This window comes from Numida meleagris, chromosome Z (genome assembly GCF_002078875.1).
Source record: "Numida meleagris isolate 19003 breed g44 Domestic line chromosome Z, NumMel1.0, whole genome shotgun sequence".
Lineage (NCBI taxonomy): Eukaryota > Metazoa > Chordata > Aves > Galliformes > Numididae > Numida > Numida meleagris.
The window spans coordinates 10,958,349-10,980,571 of record NC_034438.1 but is presented as its reverse complement, the minus strand read 5'-3'; the positions used below and the strand labels follow the sequence as shown (position 1 = coordinate 10,980,571).

The following is a 22,223-nucleotide window of genomic DNA, read 5'->3' as shown; positions in this document are numbered from 1 at the left end:
CTTACACAGCCTGAGCAATGGGCCCAGGGGTACATCGTGAGGTTCAGAAAAGCCAAGTGCAAGGGATTGCACCTGGGTCATGGCAACCTGCACTACCAATGCAAACTGGAGAATAGAAGGATTGAGCACAGCCCTGCTGTTAGCCTGGGGTACTGGTGGCTGGCAAGCTGGACACGAGCCAGCAGTGTTTCCTCGCAGCCCAGAAAACCAACTGTGTCCTGGGCTGCATCCAAAGCTGCATGGCCAGCAGGGTGTGGGATGTGATCCTGCCCCTCTACTCTGCACTGGTCAGTCCTCACCTGAAGTACTGCGTCCAGATGGGGAGTCCTCAGTACAGGAGAGACATGGACCTGCTGGAGCGTGTCCAGAAAAGGACCACAAAAATATTCCAAGGGATGGAACACCGCCTTTATGAAGACAGGCTGAAAGAGCTGGGGCTGTTCAGCCCGGAGAAGAGATAGCTCCAAGATGACCTGATAGCGGCCTTTCTGTATCTAAAGGGGGATGTCAGAAAGAAGGGGACAGACTCTCTTTCAGGGCCTGCTGGGATAGGACAAGGGAAAATGGTTTCAAACTAAAAGAGGGGAGATTTAGACTGGATATTAGATTTATTTATTTTTTTTTTACCACAAGGGTAGTGAAGCCCTGGAACAGGTTGCCAAGAGAAGTGATGGGTGCTCTGTCCTTGGAGACATTCAAGGTCACACCGGTCCAGCTCTTAGCAACCTGATCTAGCTGTAGATGTCCTTGTTCTTTGCAGAGGAGTTGGACTAGATGACCTTTAAAGGTCCTTTCTAACTCAAACAATTCTATGATTCTAATCTATGTGAAAGAATTGCAGTTACTCCTTCAGTAACCTTTTATATTTTAACAAGTGTGTCAACTCTGTTCAAATAGTGGTGAGAATGTGTGATTCACTCTGAAAAACAGAAGTACTCTATATTCAAAAATATATTGTAATGGTACATTTTTTTCTGTATTTTAAAGTAAATTATTGTTGTGTAGGTTCAGCTTGAATGTAAGTAGATTGCTGGGCAAGACTCAGCAAAGAGTAAGAACTGCAGAGAAGTTCATTATGAAGAAGAAATAGGTGAAATGCTTACGGTACTAAAAGCAGATAGATATTACATCTGGCTATTGTCTTGTTTATTTTCCAAACTGTTAGCCAATTAAAGAAAAATATAATTCAGCCCGTTTTGCGGAACCGTAACTTACTCGTTGCATCTAAGACAATATGGTTTGTGCTAGTTCAGTTACAGCACTTACATGTTTACACTGAGGTCTCAAATATTTGAAATATTTATGCTGTCTTGTTTTGTTTGTTATAAGTCTTAGAGACTTGGTAGAACTGAAAGTTCTCAAAGAGATTCTGTGGAAGCAGGAAGTGTTGCTAATCCATTCCACAAGCAAAGGAATACTTAATGTGATGTTATAAAGCATCAAAACAGAAAAAGCTTATTAAAACCTGTCTGAATACTGAATACATGTCTTAGGGGCACATTAAATTATGGGGAAATTAGAGATTAATGTGTAGATACAGATTTAAGCAAGTGTATGAAACAAAGGAATTGGAAAATAAGGACCTGTTTATTTTAGAGTCTCTGTGATGTTGCAGAATTCACTACCAATTTTTGAGCACTTAACTCTTAACAATTTATTTTCTTTTTATTACCAATTTCTTCCTTTTGTACTTGTATGGTAAGTTTTATCCATCAGAAATGCGGAGATTCTGGGATGCTGTTATCCCTTATTGGGCACTAGGTATAGTTTGGAAAGGCAGTGTGCAAGGGATAAAACAAACTGAATGTTAGAGGCTATAACTGGATGAAGATTCATAAACGAATGTGACTGGTACTAGTGGGATACCAGGTGTAGTTCGGAAAGGCAGTGTGCAAGGGATAAAACAAACTGAATGTTAGAGGCTATAACTGGATGAAGATTCATAAACAAACGTGACTGGTACAGATAGCTAGCCAAGAAGCAAGTTCCATTAGTGTCATGGTTCTGGCCTGGTTCAGCCTGGTTCTGTGACTAATGGGGCCGGGGGACCCACGGTTCCATGCCTCAGGAAAAGAGGAAGAGGGGTAGAGAAAAGGTAGGGAGGTGGGCCTAAAAACAAAACAGCGGCAACGAGCTCAAGGAGAAAACTAATTTACTAAATATGATAGCAGAATGCAAGATGACACAATATAAAGCAGTGTAACTGGAATTGAAGCTAATAAATCAAATAAATGAGAGAGTGTCCAAAAGACGAAGGCCTTTCTAAAGCTGTAGGCAAGACGGCTAGGGAGCACACACTGCAGAGATGAGCGGGAAAAGGGTCAGTCTCGTGACTCCCAGTTTTATCTTTGCCTCTGAGCAGAAAACGGAAACGGAACAGTGAAGTCTTCTGGGAGCTGGAGTTCTTCGCTTCTGAGACAGGTACCCAGAAATGTCAGCCATCCATGGGACTGCAGCATTAACTCATTAACTGCCTGTGCACTGCATGATGTTATGATGTGGAATACGGATAACAAAAATCATGAAACCACAACATTCCACCCCTTGATCCACATCACTACATCATGCTTAATATGTCATAGGATCACATATACAAACAAACAATAATTAAGATGCATTAAACAAACACACACACATACACGTGTATATATATATACACATGGAATTACCTACTGCACTCCCCCAACATCAAATTCCCGTATGGTACACATGGAATATCCTCATTTTTCTGCATCACCCACCAAGTGGACTCAGGTCCCTGAGCAAAAACAGCTCCACTGAGAGGCAAAAACAGTTTGGCCCTTCCAGAAGCTGCTAAGATCCAAACCGCTTTTCCCAGCATGCTCTTCACATGTACTACAGGGACCTTATCTCCCTCTACATTATGTGGGGAGCTGGATTGGGCAGGGCCATCTTGATTGATAGATCCTTGATTGCTGACCAACCAGGTGGCTTCTGCCAAAAGCTTCTCCCAGTGCTTAACTGTTCCTCCACCCACTGCTTTCAGCATAGTTTTTAACAACCCACTGTATCATTCAGTTTTACCAGAAGCTAATGCATGATCGGGGATATGATAAATCCACTCAATGCCATGATCTTTGGCCCAAGAATTTACAAGAGAATTTTTGAAACGAGTCCCATTATCTGACTCAATTCTTTCTGGAGTGCCATGTTGCCATAGCACTTATTTTTTGAGACCTAATATGGTGTTTTGGGCAGTGGCATGGGGTATAGGATATGTTTCAAGCCACCCAGTGGTTGTCTCCACCATGGTAAGCAAGTACATAGAGTCATAGAATCATAGAATGGTTTGGGTTGGAAGGGACCTTTAAGATCACTTAGTTTCAACTCCCCTGCTATAGGCAGGGACATCTCCCTCTAGACCACGTTGCTCAAAGCCCCATAATGCTTACCACTGTGGGTTCGTGGCAAGGTGATATAGTCAACCTGCCGCGCCTCTCCATATTTATATTTTTGCCATCGCCCCTCCCCCCAGAGAGGTTTCATCCTCTTGGCTTGTTTAATTGTGGCACATGTTTCACAGTCATGAATAACCTGTGCAATTGTGTCCATAGTTAAATCCACCCCTCGGTCTCTAGACCACTTACACGTTGCACCTCTTCCTCGATGGCCTGAGGTTTTGTCGGCCCACCAAGCTAGAAATAATTCACCCTTGTGTTGCCGTTCCAATCTATTTGAGCCACTTCAGTTTTGGCAGCTCGATCTACCTGTATGTTATTTTGTTGTTCTTCAGCAGCCCGACTCTTGGACACGTGGGCATCTACATGGCGTACCTTTACAACCATATTCTTTGTTCAGGCAGCAATGTCTTTCCACAGTTCAGCAGCCCAAATAGATTTACCCCTTCATTGCCAGTTGTTTTGTTCCCACTGCTGTAACCACCCCCATAAGTCAGTATAAAGGTAAAGCATTGGCCACCTCTCCCATTCAGCAACATCTAAGGCCAGCTGGACAGCCTTTACCTCTGCAAATTGGCTTGATTCTCTTTTACCTTTGGTGGCCTCCGCAACTTGTCTTCTAGGCCTCCACACAGCAGCTTTTCCACACAGCATCTCCAATGCTACCCAACAATACAACATCAACTGTCAGTGAACAAGGCATATTTCTTTTCATTTTCTGGTAATTCATTGTATAGTTGGGCTTCTTCATCACGCGTTACCTCTTCTTCTGGTGGTGTTCCAAATGTTTTACCTTCAGTCCAGTCCATGATCACTTCTAAGATTCCTGGACAACTGAGGTTCCCTACCCGAGCTCACGTAATCAACGCAATCCACTTACTCCAAGTGGCATCAGTAGCGTGATGAGTGGAAGGAACCTTTCCTTCAAACATCCAGTTGAACCCTAGCAGCTGAGGTGCTAGAAGGAGCTGTGCTTCAGTAGCGATTACTTCAGAAGCAGCCCTAACCCCCTCACAGGTGGCTAAAATCTCCTTTTCAGTCAGAGTATAGAAATCTTCAAAACCTCTGTACACTCAACTGCAGAATCCCAGGGGTCAGCCTCAGGTCTCTCCTGAAGCTCTTTGCCAAAGACTCCAAGTGGGGCCTCTCTCTCCAGCAGCAGTATAGAGGATATTTTTTACATCCTGTCCTGGCTGTAGTGGCCCCAGGGCCACTGCATAGGCTATCTCCTGTTTAATTTGCTCAAAAGCCTGCTGCTGCTCAGAGGCCCACGTCAAATTATTCTTATTCCGCACCACCTGATGAAGGGGGCTTACAATGAGGCTATGCATTCTCCAAAAGCCCTCTGCACCCAGAAAACTGCAACAGTTAAGGATGAAACAAAAGGAGTAAAGGGGACAGAAATAACCTTTGTTCTTTGGCTGCAGTGGAACCTTGAAATTCTCACTGTTTCTCTACCTTGGAGAATTTTATGTAGAACATACTGGCAGGGAGTGTTTACATCACTCCCAGTAATCATCCATATCCATACCCACACATCTACGTTAAAATATGGTTAAAACTTAAATTTTGTGATCATTTTTCTGGTAATCATTCTTCTTTCCTGCACAGCAGGTAGCTAAGTAGTAAGTATGTTTCAAATGGTTTGTTTTTTGCCATGTGTAGTTGAATCCAGTTTGTGCCATCGTGTTCTCATCATCGTGAGATATAAATCAAGTTAATGAAACCAGACTTTTCCAGACAGTTATAAGTTGTAACTGTGACATCTTATGGGTGCATCACTCTAGATACAATGGCTTGGTATATTCTGAACAGTAATTGAAATCCTCATAAGACCTGAACACTTATCGTTTTATTTTCTTTATTCCATAAATGCTCTCTAGTTGGGCACCATTTGCCTTATATTCTTTACTGTAGCTTTTGTCTTCAATTATTAAAGTATGTACGTATGTAACTGGGATCCTTTTTGGTGCTACTGAAATGAAACCTTTTCTTTTAGAAATGGGAAAATTATTGTTCCCTAACAGTTCTGTTCAATTCTATTTCTAAGGTATAAAAGGAAGAATAGCATGTCTGTTCTGAAGTGGAAAGTGAATGCAAGTAAGCAAAATGTAGCTAAGTGGTCTGGAATTTGGATAGCATCTTTTCACCTAATGCAAGTACTTAAATGCCTTAGATACTTGTTCTTTCTCATTATGTTGAATGAGAACATTGGTCAAGCATACAGTATATTGAAAATGTTCTTGTTTGAGCATTATGCTTTCACAATTCTTCTTTAATCCACACTTGTTAGTTAATGTGAGTAATGATGATTCAAATAGTCAAAAAAGAAAAAAAAGAAAAAAAGTTAAAGTGATGTTGATTTGTCTAGATGAAAGAGACCATGGACTAAAGTGCCGAGTATCTCTTTTTAATAACAAATGATGACTTATGGCATCATAATACTAATGTAGAAAAACTAATTTTCAAAAGAAAAGATTTGTATAGACTTTGTTTTCTGCAGTAATGAATACCTTTTCATAAGTTGCCCATTTCTTTGATCTGGAGTTAGATAAATTTGTACTCAAGCTGATTTCAGTGGAGGCTTTTTTCCCTTGGACACAAGAGTTGCTAGCTGCTGCAATATAGCTTTGTTTAGCTATTTCTTTGTCTTATTTGTCAACAGTTTCTTTTTGACTACTTGTAATCTGACTAGAATATTTGAATAAGAATATGCATTCAGCCTTAAAACAGTGAAATTCTGCATATAAATTTTATTGAATACAGAATGATTGAATGCAGGTGTTAGTAAAAGATGCAGAAAACCCATTCAGCTGTGCAGGCTTGAGTTCTTTAAATTTATTTCAAGATATTTTACCTGTTCTTTATCTTGAGTAGTGATACAAAAATTAGCACTTTAAATAAATGACAGTAATTATATCTTAGGGACTTGTTGAACAAGAACTCCTGTATTTTTACTGATGGATCTGTTCAGATCATACAGCAGTATAGAATGTTCTGTATTCATAACAGTAGTAAGAGTTCACTTCTCTCCCCAGAGGGATGGTAAATGTCTGCTCCATCCCAGAGAAATACTGTCTGAATAAGATTTAAAATCGAAAACAGTCAAAATCATTTTTGGAGTGTTAGGTATGCACAAAACCAGATGGTGAATATGCCAGCTTTCGAAAAACTGAGGATAGACCGAGCATCTATTTCTGGAGTATCTTGGGAAAACATTGATCGTGTATCCCTGAAGTTGCATCATTATACCTGTGTTCATGTTGTGTACTCTGCTTTAGTCTGAACCTATGATCCAAATTCTAAGCTGTAAGTAATATATCTTATACAATGTATTTTTGATGATCAGAGGGCTAGAGAACCTCTCCTACAAAGAAAGGCTGAAGAAGCTGGTCTTGTTCAGCCTGGAGAAGAGAAGGTTCTGGTGAAATCTCATTGTGTTCTAGTCTAGGTATATACTTCAAATAGACCTGTCTTAAGTGTCCACAAAGAAGTGATATGCCACACCAAAGTTTCTTCTCACTGATAACTTCTGATAATAAAGGTTGTTCTGTCCCTTGTCTTGTTTTACGTCTCCTTTACTGTTACTTCTGTTCTACAATATTGAATGTACATACTCAGGCTGTTCCATTCAAAACAGTTCTTTCAAATGCCAATATAGGGACAGTTAGTTACTGATATTAAATGTTTTCTTACACAATAGAAGTTTAAGTAGTAGGTCAGCTAAATGTTGCTGGTAGAATTATTTTTTTTTAAAGTAATATTCAGTAGAGATTTTGAAGATTATATGCAATATTATCCTAGGTGGAATAGAATTATTGCTGCTCATTGCAATTTAATATATTCTTTAATTGCTGTTTTAAAATGAAATTGATCTAATTTTCTGTGACCACTTGTTCTCCTGCATGGTAGATAATAAAATACACAAAGTCTTGGCTTATTCCATCTTATGATAAGCTTAACTTTTGATAACAATACAAAGCTCTTTTACTAAAGCCGATACTTTCTGCAGACATAGCAATATAATAATCTTATAATCTGCAAACATCAATGTAATCTTATAGAAGAAGGGTAGTCCTGATCCTCCATTTAGAGAAAGGAAACCACTTTGCTGTGCTTTGGTTATGTTTGGTTATGTTCACATGGAAACCTCATTACTAGGTGAAATGGATGTTGGTGGTCATAGCAATCTCAAATCATCTCCAGAAGAGAAACGAAGGACACTCAGGGAAGTCAAACTGCACCACATCTATTTTATGGCACACGGCTTTACAGAAACCTGTAAGATTCATAAGAAAATTTCTTTGTAGAGTATGTGTGGATATGCAACCACATTTGTATAACATGCTTTTAAATATTCGAAGGAGATATCCAATGATTTTGTAAGGTCTTTTCCAATAATCGAATTCCATATTCCACATCACTAACAGACAAAAAAGTAACAGTTTTTCTTTTATTGCTGCAATATCATTTGTTTCCTGTAGTTACTTATCTGAGCGAAAAGAAATTCACTGCACTATTTTTTAATGAATTCTAAATGTAATTCCCTAAATATTTCTTCCTACATGTTATAAATAAATGTTTTTCACATTAAAACAATTATATGAGCTCTACCCTGAAAGTAATGCCTCCTATTTTATGATGTTGGCCCACAATGTCAGAGGCAGATGTTGGTGGTATGGCAGGAGAGGTTGAGTCTTCCCACCGACATTCCATTGTTTTGTTGCCATGCAACAGATGGCAGCAGAGGGGCAGTCTGACAGAAAGGAGTCTGACATGGAATTGTGTATGAAGCAAAGTAATGTCACTGAATTCCTCCATGTGGAAGAAATGGCACCCACTGACATTCATTGACAGTTGCTGAATGATTATGAAGACCAAGCAGTGGATGTGAGCACAGTGAGGTGGTGGATGGTACATTTCAGTAGTGGTGGCATCAACAATTGGTCACCTCCACTGGTGCAGATTTTTATGAACATGGCATGCAGGCTCTCTTTCACTGCAGGCAAAAATGCATGGCTAATGGTAGTGACTGTGTTGAAAAATAATGTTTTGTAGCTGAGAATTTGCTCTACCAAATAGTGTTATTGTGCTCTTTGTATCTGTTGTAGATTCCATGGAAATAAATAGAAGGTATTGCTTTCAGAGCAACCTATGTGCAATGTTTGCCTTTTGAATTTCTCATCTATCAACTGGCTAGTGCCACAGTAGAGAATAAGTACAAAAGTTTTTTATCAGTATCCCTGGTTCATTTTTACTTTTTGTGAGATAGATTCAGTAACACTGCTTGCCTTTTGATATTTCCTGATATTTATGTAATTTGTTTCTTTTGTCCCAACCATTTCTGTATTGATAAGCAATTATTTATAACCTTTTCTGAAGATTAGAAGTAGATATTTCCATCCTGTGTATCAGCATGTAGAACAGCAGCCACTACAGGGGGGTAGTTTTTTCAATAGTTGTGACATGTCTCTTATGATTTATTATTCACTGTGCTTATTTCAAACAATCATAACTTTTACATACGGTTAGTTTTTCGTCTTTCATCTTTGAGCTGAATATGATAAGCTATTTTTATTTTATATAAAAAAAGGTGGGGCTTTCATGAAATATCATGAAAAATTACTGAGAAAGACGTAATTTGAAGCTTAAAAAAACATGCATATCGCAGCAAGAAACAGTGGACAACTTCTTTGCTAGCTTATAAATTTAAGATACATGGAATTTGATAGCAAACAGTTGGCTTACTGTACCTGGGTTTATCACAGTGTTCTCATTAACTAGTGATGTATGATAAACACTTTTTGTGTCTTTATTCAGTATGAAATGTGTGCTGTATTTCTGGCAAATTGGTAGCCTGTAAGTATTTCAACAGCTGCAAGCTAGTAAATATGTAAAGCAGTAAGATAAAATCATTAATAAGCAGGTCCTAGACAGAGATTACACAACCATTATTGAAGCAATTCTCATTAAGTAAATTTTTCTGGGTATGACAAGCTTTATAGAATAAGAGTGCCACTTTCAGCCATGCAAGTAATGGCTAATAAATTTTTATGTCCAAAAAAATTAGCAAAAGAGTACTGATTAATTGTGTTGGAAAAAAAAATATACATCAGTTTGATTAGATTCTTAAGTGCAGAGATGTGTATCAAAAAATTCAGGACACTTATCAAATAGGTGAAACAGAATTAATATAAGAGTCCATCCGTAAGTAATAAGACAAGAGAGTGTTTTGAAATAGAAAAGAGAAGCAAAGAAAGGGGCTGTTTACTCAGCTGGAGAACGGTTATCTATTTCCTTGTTCAATCCTTAGCATTTAAGTCATCTAAAAATCTAGTATGTTTTAGATTGTGATTAATTTTTGATGAAAAGATGATGAAGTTTATCTTTTGTATGTCCCAATCATATTTAAACCTGTATGCACACACTTAGAGGCCTAACTTAGGTGTATTTTTCAAGCCCTGGAAAGATCTGTATGTACGCTGTTCTAGATCCTGGCTAGAGTAGGTATACAGCTATTTATTGCTAAGATACAGTGCAGTCTACTTAGAGAATTTAAGAGAGTATGCTATGTTTTCCTTTAATATTTTGGTGTGAGGACTGTAATCACATCTTTTAGTCTGAAGATATATTTTCAATCAAATTGTCTTTTCATATATACAATTTTATTTCTTTTTGTCCTCAATTTACTGGGTTATATTTTTGTTTTTGTTTTTGTTTTTACAAATTCAATGTAGGTATAGTATGAAATTTTTTTTTCTAATTTGAGGACTTGTGCCTTATTTATTCCACTTTTTGGTGGATCCATTTTATACTTACTTTTTAAAGAAGAAAAATCAAAGTCAGGGGCAGAAGATACTAGTCCTCACAATGAAATTCCAGCCTGCTAAATCATTATGAACTAGTCTGACTTGACATTATCAATACACTGGATCTCATTTGTGATAGGTGTGGTCTTTTGATGGCTTCTGTGTGTCTGTATGTGTAAGTGGAGTAGAAGATTACAGGTTTTAATTTATAGTTATTGCCTGTAATTACTATTTATTGCCTAGCCATGACTCAGAATTTCACTTGCATTAGGATTATGCTAGAAGAGCTGTTGATGCCTGAGAAAATGTATCCCAAGAAGATTAAAATCCTATCTTCTAGTTTTTCTTAGTGTGGGATTTGATTTTCAACATTTTGTTTGCAGAAGCTCATCAGTTAGTACAAGCGGGGGCTAAATCTCAGTGTGCCAACCACATCACGGTACTAAGCTATCCACATTCTTTAATATCCCTACCAAAATATGTTGCAATCTATCATTTAACTCACAGACGGTCTATGGTAATTATCACAGCTTAAACTCACATACGTAGATTGTATTTGTTGCTGCTGAACTGTGCTGCTTTGCCAGTTTGGTTACCCAACAATCTTTTCCTTAGTTTCAGCTTTTTTGTTTTTAACAGTGTCATCAAAATTCCCTGTCCTTTCTGCTGATTAACAGAGAGCGCCAAGTTTTTCTTACTTCAGGCATATCTTCTGAATATTTGATACCAGGCTGGCTTACAGCATTGATCAACACTAGTTGATCTGGTGTTACAATATTTAAAGCAATATTCTGTATTTCGGTATTAGACTGTAAGATGTTTTTCTTACAGGGAATAAAGCTATCAGTGAAATTATCAGTCTGGTGCTCTCCTATCCTGTCCCTTCTTGTGTAGTGTCTGTTTCATACTTTGAGTCTTTCCCAGAGCAGTGATTCTCCATCAGAATTTTTTTTTCACCAAACAGCTCTTAACGTATTACCTCCACTTTTAATGCTAAAAATGTTATCATATATGCCTCAAGATTATATATTTATTTTGACCAATTTCAGGCTAAGTGCTAAATTAAATGTTACTATGAATGGATTCTGTTTTTTCTGGGTTTTTTTTGTTTTTTTTTTTTTTTTGACTACTTGGTTTCTTCAAGAATATGAGCTTTTTTCTGCGTATGTAACTTTAAAATATAGAAGTGGGTGATGTGATTATAAAGACAAATGCATATCAGCATGTTAATGCTTTTTTTTTTCAAACATTGCTGGATCACATACATAATTTTTTTATTATATTTCATAATAAAATTTAGTGAGTACATCTATTTTCATGTGTACATGCATATACACTGGAAAGCATATATAATTAATGTATGACCCCTTCTAAAGGGGCAACAGGCAGAAACTGGGACAAAGGAAGTTCCATGCAAACAAGAGGAAAAACTTCTTACTGTGAGGGTGACAGAGCACTGAACAGGCTGTCCACAGAGACTCTAAAGTCTTCTTCTCTGGAGATACTATACTCTAAACCCACCTTGATGCTTTTCTGTGCAATGTACTGTAGGGAACCTCCATTATCAGGGAGGCTGGATGATCTCCAGAGGTCTCTTCTAATCCCTGCAATTCTGTGATTTTACGTAAGGTCATCTCTTTGTGAATCTGCACACTATTTTGTGAGTAAATATTAATCAGCAACAGCTCACTTAGTGGCTTTTGCTTAGTGCATAAGAATGAGATGCATTTAGAAAAATAAAAAAGGGATTGACATGGTGCAGCTTACAGTTACTTTTCTTGGCCCTGGAAGAAAATTTTCCTTTTATCTTCACTTTAACAATCATCACTGTCAAACGAGAATAAAGCATGAATTTTGGAGAAGGAAAATTTGTTGTGAACTGGCATAAAAGTCTACTTGTTTATTTTTCAACTTTGTTTTTTGAAAATACTGTATTGATATTGGGAAATAAATATGTCCTCCCTATCTTTTAAGTATTTTAAGTTAGTAAGCTAGTATGATAAATGATTTGGTACTGTGCAACTTATCTGTGTATGAGCAACAGTAACCAGGTCAAACAGTTGATGTAAACTTTGTAATAATTGATGCTATCTCTTAATTTCTTTTTTTGCTGAAGATTTTAAAATCAAGGTAAACCTTGCTGTAGACACAGCCATAAGAAAATTAGCCTTTTCTGAATTCGTAAGAAATTGTATAGCTGTAAGACTATTTAGGTAATCCTCCTAAAAGCCTGAAAAGCAAAATTACTAATTTTTGCATGCTAACCAAATGTGTATTTCCCACATTCCATGTTCATTCCAATCATTGGAAGTCATATTCCCCCATACAAAGCCATACTGTTTCCAAATATAAAGATAAGTAATCAAATTTGTAAATCAATGCAAATAATTTCTCTTGACTCCCCTCACAAATTATCCATGTGAACAAAGTAGTTGGTGATGTTGATACTTCATGGTTAGGTATAAATTGCTGTAAGGCTGTTTTGTTTATGGAGCATTTGGTAGTCATAAAACCATTGAATCGTTCGAGTTGGAAGGGACCTTTAAAGGTCATCTACTCCAACTCCCCTGCAAAAAACAGGGACACCTACAGCTAGATCAGGTTGCTCAGGGCCTGGTCCAGCCTGATCTTCAGCGTCCAGGGTCAGGACATCCACCACCTGTCTGGGCAAACTATTCCAGGGTTTCACTAAACTTACTGTTAAAAACACTTTTCTTATATCTGATCTAAATCTCCCCTCTTTTAGTTTGAAACCATTTCCCTTTTTTCTATCAAAACAGACCCTGACAAAGAGTCGAACCCCTTCTTTTCTGTAGCTCCCCTTTAGAAACTGAAAGGTCACTTTCAGGTCTCTCCAGAGCCTTCTCTTCTCGAGGCTGCACAGCCCCAGCTCTCAGCCTGTCCTTGTAGGGAGCTGTTCCACCCCTAGGATCATTTTGGTGGCCCTCCTCTGGACGCACTCCAACAGGCCCACGTCTTTCCTGTGCCGAGCACTCCACTTCTGGATGCGGTGCTCCAGGTGAGGTTTCACAGCGCAGAGCAGTGGGCAGGATCACCTCCCTTGCCCTGTTAGCCACACAGCTTTGAATGCAGCCCAGGATACAGTTGGGTTTCTGGGCTGCAAGGGCACATTGCTGGTTTATGTCCAGCTTGCCATCCACTGTTATGCTTTCATAGAAGGCCACTGGGTTGGCCAGGCAAGACTTATCCTTGGTAGCTGGTGGTGTGAAATTAGTTGCAAATTCTTGTCAGGATTAACACTGAATTTTTTATGACTTATACAGGGAGAACATCAATAGCCACAGCTGGCTCTGTGAATCAAGTATGAACTGGTAAAAGGCATTTTGCTGCTACACTTCAACCTGTTTACTGTATGTGATAAGCCTGAATTTCTTCCTGGAATTAGCCAAAGATCCAGTGCATTGAAGAAGATAGCTTTGCAATTGAAGAGTCAAAGGCAAAATTGAAAATAGAAAAGCATCATAATGAAGATCTCAACACTGGAAGACTAAGGTCTGGATTTTAATCATTATTTTATCCGGATTTTAAAAAGTTATATCAAAATATGGCTACTTCGTCCCTCCAACAGCTGCCTCTGAAGACTTACAAAGCACTGTGGAGTATCATCTAAATGATGAACTGAATGAACCAAGAGTCCGTTCATAAAAAATGGAAGCCTGAATATGTGTATGCGAAACTAATATTGATTTTGGTGTATATGATGGAAGTTGTGTGTAACACATATGGTTTACATGTAAAACCATAGCCTTCTGTCTAAATTCAATTCCTTCCTTCTGTTTCTGTAAGCCACTTTTTTCTTCTCTGTTCTTTTTTTTTCTTTCCTAAGTCTACTTGGAGTAACAGTAGAACCAAAAAGGGAACGTGGAACAATTATATTGTTTAACTAATCTTCTCCAGCAATTTTAGTACAAATTATTGATATGCTAATCCTATCCATAATGATCTATAGATAATGACAATTGCTCTTGAGATATTAACTAGGCTTAATCTTTGTACAAGCTAATAGTAGCACTTATTCATATTAGTTTTAAATCCTTAATTGCATGTCATTATAGATTTGCTTATGAAACAAACAGCTGCTCCTCTTCCATCAGCTATGTTAGTCTTCCATTTGAAAAGGAGTAAGCCTGATGCATCTTTATGAAGTGTTTTTTAATTTACCTTGTCTTGCCTGTATTTTATATATTACAGTGCACCTGGCATGAGTTTTCTAGAGCTTACTGTTCATCTGATGAAGCTTTTCATCAAACCACATTAATAATATTATTTTTGATTAGTTTTTCCAGAAATCCTTTTGGCTTTCCCATCTGAGTTCAAGATGGTGCATGTTAACTGTAACATCTCAATCAAAACAACATGTATACTCTGCAAGCAGCATTCTTAAAAATGTTGCAACAAATGAGTTAAATGAAGTTGAGTGCTCTTGAAAGTTCTCAAACCAGTTGCTTATAGATGCAATCTGGGAAGAATTTTGCAAAAATATTTCTTGAGAATATTCAACAGTAGGTTTTGAGAGCTTATGAAATTGACTGTAAGCGTGGCCTCAGTATAGGGAGCTAAAAAGGAAGCCTGCATGAGACAAGTTTTTCATAGAAATTTATATTTTCCTCCTCTATTTTTTGTGGAGAAGGAGAACAGAACTGCAAGGCAGGAGAGTTGTTTAACCTTTTGTTGTTCTTTAGCCGTGAACATAAAAACGGTTTCCTTCTATACCATATCACTGGACAGAGTTGTTAGGAAGCTGTATGGAAAGCACAATTACTATGAAGTATGGTTGAATTAATACCATTCAAATCTCTGCAATTTTTCCTCAGAGAATTGATGATATTGATGACAAAAATTTTTCACTTATAATCACAAAGGCTTCAATTAGCCCTCGACAATGAATTCTGAGGTGTGTAAGCTTGTGCTGTCTTTGAAACCGGAATGAAAGAAACCACGTCTTTATGTTTGAAGATGGAACAATTGCATTCATATTTAGGTCACAAATGATAAGCCAAATAATGCCAGTTTGTGAGTGAATTACTCAAGTGATCATTACAAGTGCATGATTGGGACACAAATTTGCCTGATATCAATCAGAGTGACATTGCTTAACTAAGAAGATCAACCTTCAAGCAGACTGGCTGAGTCACAATTTTCTTTCCCAGGGGAACAGAAGGCTCAAGATGTGTTCTGACAAGTCTTCACCTGACAGGAAAAATTAAGCACTCGTTGCAGCAACCAAGAACGGCAAATATGGTATTTTGTACACTTAACAAATAAGTGACCTGAAGAGCAGCTTACTCTTTTTCTCTTTTTGGGGGGTTTTGCATCACAGAATCACACAATTCTTTGAGCTGGAAGGGACTTTTAAAGGTCAGCTAGTCCAACTACCCTGCAATGAACAGGGACATCCACAAATAGATCAGGTTGCTCAGAGCTGCTCCAGTCCGACCCTGAATATCTCCAAGGACAGGGCATCCACCACATCTTTGTGTAACCTGTTCCAGTGCTTCACTATCCCTATCATAAAAAACATTATTCTTTTATCTGACCTAAATCTCCCCTCTTTTAGCCGGAAACCATTTCTCCTTGTCCTATCACAGTAGGCCCTGATAAAGAGTCTGTCCTCTTCTTTCTTATCGCCCCCCTTTAGATATTGAAAGGCCACTCTCAGGTCTCCCTGAAGTCTTCTCTTCTCCAGGCTGAACAGCCCCAGCTCTCAGCCTGTCCTCATAAAGGAGGTGTTCTATCACTTGGATCATTTTTGTGGCCCTCCTCTGAACAGTGGAGGTGTTCAAGAAACATTTAGATGTTGTACTGAGGGCCAAGGTTTAGTGATAAATACTGGTGAGAGTTGACGGTTGGACTGGATGAACTTAGAGGTATTTTCCAATCGTGGTGACTCTTTGATTCTATGTCTCTCCTGTACTGAGGACTTCCCATCTGAACACGGTATTCCAGGAGAGGTCTTACCACTATAGAGAAGAGGGGCAGAGTCGCATCTCTTACCCTGCTGACCACACTGCTTTGGATGCAGCCCAGGATACGGTTGGCTTTCTGGTCTGCCAGAACACATTGCTGGCTCATGTCCAGCTTACCAGGCACCAGCACCCCCAGCCCCTTTTTGGCAGTGCTGTGCTCAATCCTTCTATCCTGCAGCTTGGTGGTGAAGGTAGGATATAGATAATTACTGGGAGTGATGTAAACACTCATGTAAACATAAAATTCTCCAAGGTAGAGAAACAGTGAGAATTTCAAGGTTCCACTGCAGCCAAAGAACAAAGGTTATTTCTGTCCCCTTTACTCCTTTTGTTTCATCCTTAACTGTTGCAGTTTTCTGGGTGCAGAGGGCTTTTGGAGAATGCATGCTCCAAACTATAGCCTCATTGTAAGCCCCCTTCATCAGGTGGTGCGGAATAAGAATAATTTGACGTGGGCCTCTGAGCAGCAGCAGGCTTTTGAGCAAATTAAACAGGAGATAGCCTATGCAGTGGCCCTGGGGCCACTACAGCCAGGACAGGATGTAAAAAATATCCTCTATACTGCTGCTGGAGAGAGAGGCCCCACTTGGAGTCTTTGGCAAAGAGCTTCAGGAGAGACCTGAGGCTGACCCCTGGGATTCTGCAGTTGAGTGTACAGAGGTTTTGAAGATTTCTATACTCTGACTGAAAAGGAGATTTTAGCCGCCTGTGAGGGGGTTAGGGCTGCTTCTGAAGTAATCGCTACTGAAGCACAGCTCCTTCTAGCACCTCAGCTGCTAGGGTTCAACTGGATGTTTGAAGGAAAGGTTCCTTCCACTCATCACGCTACTGATGCCACTTGGAGTAAGTGGATTGCGTTGATTACATGAGCTCGGGTAGGGAACCTCAGTTGTCCAGGAATCTTAGAAGTGATCATGGACTGGACTGAAGGTAAAACATTTGGAACACCACCAGAAGAAGAGGTAACGCGTGATGAAGAAGCCCAACCATACAATGAATTACCAGAAAATGAAAAGAAATATGCCTTGTTCACTGACAGATGATGTGCCTGGTGTGCCCGACAGGGGTTTGAGTTTTTTGACCTTGGCTCGATTTTCACGAGACTGGGCCCGCTGGCAACCGATAGGAATAGCTTATCCCATCAGTGCAAAGGGGTTTTACAATGGGAATTGGGAAGGTTCATTGATAGGGCTTTAAGCTAGGTATGAAGGGGTGTGGGGGTGAAATCAGGGTCACTAGTAAGGAGCCTGTATGCAATGAGCCAGTCCTTGTGGGAGGGGCTTGTGCTAGTAAGATCCCACAGTCTTGTGGGGGGAAGGAGGAGGATGACACAGCTTTTTGTAGGAAGAACACAAGGGTTGGTGTGAGGTTGGTGGCTATAGAAGCACGTGAGCATGGTCAAGAGGGTATTAGGGCTTCTCCCACTCAAAAGGTGGCCCAGCTCAGGTGTATCTACACCAATGCACGCAGCATGGGTAACAAACAGGAGGAACTAGAGGCCATTGTGCGGTCAGAAAACTATGGTATAGTGGGGGATGTAAAGGTTGGAGCCGTCTGGGGCAAAGTGATCATGAAATAATAGACTTCTCAATCTTTGCTGAACCTCAGAGGGGAGTCAGCAAAACTGCAGCCTTGGACTTCCAAAGGGCAGACTTTGGCCTCTTTCGGAGCATGGTTGAGAGAGTCCCTTAGGAGGTAGTTCTGGAGGGCATGGGAGCCCAGGACAGCTGGGAATACTTTAAGGAAATTATTCTAATGGTGCAGGAGCTGACCATCTCCAAGTCACGGGAGACGAGCCGTCGGGGTAGAAGACCAGTCTGGCTGAACAGAGACCTTAAACTGGAACTCAGGGAGAAAAGGAAAGTTTATGGTCTTTGGAAGAGGGGGCAAGCAACTCATGAGGATTACAAGTACCTAGCGAAGCTGTGCAGGGAGAAAATTAGAAAAGCCAAAGCCCAGCTAGAACTGAACTTGGTCACTATGGTGAAGAACAACAATAAATGTTTCTATAAATGCATCAACAGTAAAAGGAGGGCTAGGGAGAATCTCCATCCCTTGTTGGATGCTGAAGGCAACACAGTGACCAAGGATCAGGATAAGGCTGAGGAACTTAATGCCTTCTTCACCTCAGTCTTTAATAGTAAGACTAGTTGTGCCCTGGGCGCACAGCCCCTTGAGCTGGCAGATGGGGATGGGGAAAAGAATAAGCCATGCACAATCCATGTTGAGATGGTTTTGGACCTGCTCCGCAAGCTGGACACTCACAAGTCCATGGGGCCAGATGGATTGCACCCTAGAGTGCTGAGGGAGTTGGCGGATGTGGTTGCCAGGCCTCTCTCCATCATCTTTCGACAGCCCTGGCTAACAGGGAATGTCCAGGTTGACTGGAGACTAGCAAATGTGATTCCCATCCTAAAAGAAGGGCCGGAAAGATGATCCTGGTAACTATAGACCTATCAGTCTCACCTTGGTGCCAGGGAAGGTTATGGAACGGATTGCTTGAGTTAGAAAGGACCTTTCAAGGTCATCTAGTCCAACTCCTCTGCAAAGAACAAGGACATCCACAGCAAGGGGATTGTCCCCTTTGCTCTGCCATCATGAGGTCCCACTTGAAGTACTGTGCACAGGTGTGGTACCCTCAGCACAATAAAGATTTGGAGCTGTTGGAGCAGGGATATGAAGGTGATCAGAGAGCTGGAGGACCTCTCGTATGAGGAAAGGCTGAATGAGCTGATCTTGTTCAGCCTGGAGAAGAGAAGGTTCTGGAGAAACCTCATTGCGTTCTTCCAGTACTGTAAAGGAGATTATGAACAGGAGGGAGACCAGCATTTTGCACAGTCTGATAGTGTTAAGACAACAGGGATTAGCTTTAAACTAAAAGAGGGCAGATTTAGGTTAGATATAAGGAGGAAATGTTTTACTCAGAGGACGGTGAGGCACTGGAACATGTTGCTCAGAGAAGCTGTGGATGCCTCATCCCTTGAGGTGTTCAAGACCAGGGCCCTGAGCAGCCTGATCTAGTACCCAATCTAGTGCCTCAGTTAATGGTTGGCAACCCTGCCTACAGGAGGTGGTTGGAAATGGATGGACTCTAAGGTCCCTTCCAACCTAAGCCATTCTATGATTCTGTTACCATCAACTCCAATCATGCAAATCACTCCTGAGTTCACCACTAAACTATGTTGCTAAGCAGCACATCCACATGTTTCTTATAATACCTCCAGAGATGGTGACTCCTCCACTTCTTTGGGCAGCCTGTTCATAGGTTGGAAGACAACTTAAATATCATCTGGCTCCATTCCACTGCTATGAGTAGCATTGTCAACCACTAGATGAGGTTACTCAGGATACCAGCTGGCCTAGAATGCTTCCTGGACACAGTACCTCAGGTGAGGCATCACGCAGGCAGAGCAGAGGTGAACAATCACCTCCTTCACCCTTCTTTTGATGCAGCTCAGGATACTGTTGTCCTTCTGGGCTGCAAATGCACACTGCTGGCTCAGTATCAAGCTTTTCATGCACCAGAACTCCCAAGCCCTTTTAAGCAGGTCTGCTCTCAATTTAACCTGAGAGAAAAGAAACCCTTATAAGTCGTTAGCAGTTACTGGTTAGAAGAGGGAAGTGAATGACTGGTGAGTTGCATTGGTTGTCACTGCATGATGAAAAGATGGACTGTATAAAAGTCATTTGCAGTTAATAGGGTTGCTCACCAGAGTCTAATAAATCTAGAAAAGGAACAGGATATCATCTGAAGTTCTTCTTTTAACCTATTTTTTCTTTTTTGCTGATGGTTCTTGGTGCAACTGCTGGGAAAACTTCTGACCAACAAACTAATATTCAGTGATTATGAAATAATTATCAAGCTATTTGCCATTTTTGCTTAACATTTCTTGAGTGAAAGGAACTGTAACAAACAACCATTTTCTGAACAATAAGGTATATTATTTTCTTTCTTCTGTTCAGTATTGTTCATTTTGTCAGACTTTTTCCTTGAATTTGTTTTCTCTGATGATTCTTAGAATGTATTCAGATACTACAGTGCCTGGTAAAAAGAGCTGGTTGATGTATATGATATGGTACATTCCTGGGATTTCCAAACATTGGATACAGCTTAACTAACAGCCTCAAGATAACCTCTCCCTTCCATTTTTTTTTCTTTTTCATTTTTATTTCTTTTTTTGTTTTGGTTGGTTGTTTTGTGTGTGTGTGGTTTTTTTTGTTGTTGTTGTTTTTATTTTTAAATTAGAAGCATTGATAATGTTACGAGGATCATTTTTCTGGCATAGAATTTCTTAGTCTCAGTGGATCTACACGATCAATTCTGAAAAATAAAATATATAACAAGAAATTTAATACTGTACAAACTCCTAACTTCTCAATAGGAAATTTAAATAGATTTAATAGATAATTTTAATTACTGTATTCTGTTAGTGATGTTTTCTAGATTGACTGAATTCTATCAAAACCAGATACAGGAATTTGTCACACTTTAACGACTACATATGAGATTTCGTGTAGATCTTATTCCTAGGTTTGCATCCATAGGGATGTTGAAATTTTACAAATTAAAAAAGCCATATTCCACCACTGAATGCTGAAAGAGTTTGAGACTCTGCTAGCACTGTTTTTAGAAGATCTATTTTACTGCAAGAAAGGTGTCATCAAAAGATATCACTAGATATCTGCGTTTCTGTTAAAATGTACTGGCCACATCTTAAAACTTTGTTATTTTAATGGAAAGAGATCAATTATGTAACATCTCTATAACTATGCAATCCAAAAAAATTGTCACATGTGAAAATTTCAAGCACGCCATTTAGAGACAAGCAGGTAGTTAAACATAAATTACTACTGTAAGACAAATAAGGTTAGTGGAAATTACTTTCATGTCTCAATATTGTTGTTGTAATAAAGGATAACTGTGATACAGAAATTGAAATTGGAGTTGCAGTGATTGAAAATTTGTATGACAGATACTTGAGGATGCTGGCAGTTTGAGTTCTTTAATTTTGCTCTTGGACTTCTGGTAATTGCCTTAACACACATGGCAAGGTACTATTAAGTGCAATAATAAGAAAAATCTATCATCACCACTTTAAAAAATACATTCTGTAATGTTGAAAGCTACATCCTTTTTTAGGAAATAGAAAATATTCTCTCTGATTTTACTGCCTGTATTACTGATCACTTTTTAACCCGGCCTTAGCTCTACTTTCAGATCCTGCAGGCTGGAGGAATCCATAGATTCTTTAAGCAAGTATGAATTCCTGCTCCTGCCCAAGCTGCTGACGGTGTGACATGATGTAAGTCATTTAGCCATTTTGTGTTTTTCGTTGTAGGTGATGCAAGTTTAGTTTTCTGTGTTTTTATGAATACTGTGATGAATTTAATCAAAAATAATTTAGATTAGATTATCTGCCAATCATGATGAGAAACTTACTTTTAAAATGAGGTTAATTCAGTAAAATTGTTTTGAAAAAATATATGTATCAGTTGAAACCTTACTTCTGTACGTTTTTACCTATTCATTAGGTTTGAAAAACATTCATAAAAAAATTGTACCTGATGTATGTCTGACATATGTGAGACAGTTTATTATTACTTACTCTTCTTACACTGTTAGTCAATGGTTTTAGAATGATTTGAGCAATTAATATATATACCTGTTTAAAAAGTAAATGCTTTTGGCTGTATTCTATAATCTTGCTACGTGCTTTATTGTGTTTCAAATCATTTAGTTCATTTTGAAGCTGATGGATTATGACTGCAGTGTCATAAATAAGAGAAGAAACAATTCTCTGTGTAAAACAAGACTGACTGACAAATTTTATTTCATTATCCATGTTAACACAATAGCTGTAGATAATCTACATTGAAATAGGATGTCAGCATCCTTCAGCTGACCGAACAAGTTATTTTTCACAGATATGTGTTACAATTTCACAGAATGTGTTACATTAATTACAAAGTTAAGGAAATAGATAATGGAATTTTCAGAGGAGTTTCTC

At 39.1% G+C, this 22,223-nt stretch overlaps 1 protein-coding gene across 23 annotated transcripts in view; it reads left to right on the top strand.

Annotated features, from left to right (window-relative positions):
* PRLR (prolactin receptor) overlaps positions 1-22,223 on the top strand; it is a 203,920-nt gene that overhangs the window by 14,916 nt on the left and 166,781 nt on the right. For 22 of the 23 annotated variants that reach the window (XM_021379337.1, XM_021379340.1, XM_021379339.1 and 19 more), the window contains 2 exons: positions 13,513-13,741; positions 21,422-21,518. The gene's annotated coding sequence lies outside the window, so the exon portion shown is untranslated. The remainder of the gene's footprint in view (positions 1-13,512; positions 13,742-21,421; positions 21,519-22,223) is intronic. The other variant, XM_021379338.1, reaches the window with a different exon arrangement.